The sequence below is a fragment of the Cucurbita maxima genome, unplaced genomic scaffold (genome assembly GCF_002738345.1).
Source record: "Cucurbita maxima cultivar Rimu unplaced genomic scaffold, Cmax_1.0 Cma_Scf00047, whole genome shotgun sequence".
Lineage (NCBI taxonomy): Eukaryota > Viridiplantae > Streptophyta > Magnoliopsida > Cucurbitales > Cucurbitaceae > Cucurbita > Cucurbita maxima.
This window is the reverse complement of record NW_019272063.1, coordinates 927,587-930,086: the sequence shown is the minus strand read 5'-3', so window position 1 is coordinate 930,086 and position 2,500 is coordinate 927,587. Positions and strand designations below refer to the sequence as shown.

The 2,500-nt window shown below is 35.0% G+C and overlaps 1 protein-coding gene across 2 annotated transcripts in view; it reads left to right on the top strand.

Annotated features, from left to right (window-relative positions):
- The window catches only part of LOC111470680 (transcription factor bHLH147-like), a 15,898-nt gene that overhangs the window by 10,342 nt on the left and 3,056 nt on the right, over positions 1 to 2,500 (top strand). Inside the window, exon 2 of one of the 2 annotated variants that reach the window (XM_023116254.1) lies at positions 1,154 to 1,224. The exons of the other annotated variant lie outside the window; for it this stretch is intronic. The gene's annotated coding sequence lies outside the window, so the exon portion shown is untranslated. The remainder of the gene's footprint in view (positions 1 to 1,153; positions 1,225 to 2,500) is intronic. 2 annotated transcript variants of the gene reach the window in all.

Genomic DNA, 2,500 nt, shown 5'->3' with positions numbered 1-2,500 from the left:
TTATAGATCCAAGAAGTCCTCATAAATTTTGACTTAAAACTTATAAACTCTGTTTACTGTGACTTGGGCTGTTTGTAGCTTGGCTTGGGTTGAAAGAGAGATTGTGGGGTCAGCTCAGATGACCTCTAGTTAAGTGATAGACCCGAGCTTGACCCAACCCAACCATGTACTATTTGGCTAGTTTGGTTTTGATTGTTTAGATTATTTAGTTTAAAATGTGATTAGGAAAAAAGAAAAAGGAGAGTATCTTTTGAATGAACTAGCATATCTTCAAAGTTCGGATTAAGAATAGTAGTTCATTATCATATTTTATTCATGGAAAATGAGGCTCAAAAGATTAGGACAAATTTGTTCTTAGCAATTATTGGATAAGGAAAAAGTATCTAAAAGAGTTGGTTGAATTAGATGATTAATTCTGGAAGAATCCTAAAACCAATCTATCTCCAAAGGGGTTCAATTTATTTGAATCAAAACAAATTTTACCCAACTCAATTCAAATGGTTCGGATAGGGTTTGATTGAATTTTTCAGGTCGGTGAGTTTTTGATGTGATAATCTAGATTGGTTGTTTCTGAGCTTATTTCAATAGTATCAATTAAGCAGCAGGGTTGATATTGATAAATTAGTCCTTGACTGCATGGAACTATATCTTCTTCCCATGACTGCCTTCTGGCACTTTGAATTATAGATTGAATTGACGATTAGTTGAATGTTCTCATACTGTTTGCTTTAGTCTGTCCTTCAATTGTAAATCATTCATTGGAGTAGGTAATTAAGTTCATCTCCATGTAATGACAGTTAATGTGATGTCTCACGTTCGTTGGGGAGAAGAACAAACCACCCTTTATAAGGGTGTGGAAATCTTCCCCTAGCAGATGCGTTTTAAAGTCTAAAGGGGAAGCCCGAAAGAAAAAGTCCTAAGAGGACAATATCTGCTAGCGGTGGATCTGGGTCGTTACAGTTCAGCTCTATGATATTAGTATCTGATTTACAATTCATAGTCCAATCTTTTCTTCCTTTACACCCATTGAACCAATTATGGAGACAGTAGCAAACCACCACCACCACAATCAAGATATTATATAGATTCACATCTGATTATTCTTAAAACAAAATGGTCCTTACTGATTAATGAATTTCATTTTGCCTTTCAGCTGCTGTGGTAGTGTTTCACCCAAGGGAGGCAGTCTCTCTGGCACCTCATGATGCCTCTTCATCTTTTTAGGTAAGATCATTTATCAGCTTTATTTCTTAGCTTTCTCATTTGGCTTACCTTCAAAAAGTGTACTGATTACACATAGCAAAAATGTTTTTTTTTTTTTTGTGAAGACTCTGGGATTAGGTATTGGCCAAAAACATAATGATTTGAAAACATATATCTTGGTTATCTCATTCCCCAAATTTTGAGGCTGGTAGTACAGACAATCTTGAAACTAAATATAGGTTAAGCACTATGAAATTAGTCGCACAAGGTGACACAAACATTATACCGTAGACTTCGTGAAAATAAGTACTTAGAATTTAATATTCTTAGAGTAATCTTGGTAATAAATGTTGTGGGGTTAGATGGTTGTCCCATGAGATCAGTATAGTGCAAGTTGACCCGAACACTCATGAATATAAAAAATAAATGAATAAATTTCCGAATTTAACAAAACACAAAGAAAATAGTTAAAGCTAAAAAAACCTGTCACCTCAAGTATCATACCCAAAATCACCCGTAGATCCCCATTTCAATGCAAATTTTATGAACATATTCTATAAGATCTCACATTGGTTGAGAAGAAAAACGAAACATTTTTTTATAAGGGTGGGAAACCTTGAGGGGAAAGTTGGAAAGAAAAGTTCAACGATGACAATATCTACTAGCGGTGAGCTTGAACGGTTACATATTCATATTTCTACCAACCAAATACTACATCCTTTTATGTCCAAACATTTAAAACTCGTTCCAGCATATACCCTAAAAGCCAGGAACTGATTCCCAACATTATTATTCTCAGACTTCTCTGTTTCCGAGTTTTCGAGTTTTCTCAATTCCAGAAGAAGTAACCATTATAGAAGGGAGCCAAATTGTTATTTATTATGTTGAAATGATGATAGATGGGGTAGCAATATCAACCAAATGAGTTGGACCAGAATGCAAATTGAAATTTGAAATTGGAGAAAACAGGGGTAGGCCAAGCCAACCCAAGCCAAGCCAACCCAAGCTGTTTGTATTCTACCTAATGCGCACACACACATACACACACACACACACCTGGACCTCTTGAAAATTATAACACTGGTAAACAAAGCAAAAAAGCAGTTGTTTGTGAATATTTTTCCTTTCCTTTCCATTATTTCTATATATATATATATATATATATATATATGTATATGTGTTAATAGGAAGAGGACAGAGGTGGTAGTGGCAGGAAATGTGGAGCATGCCTGTCTACATCTTTTAAAGTAGGAAAACTCCAAAACACCAACAAATACGAGTTGGAAGGCTAAAAAAA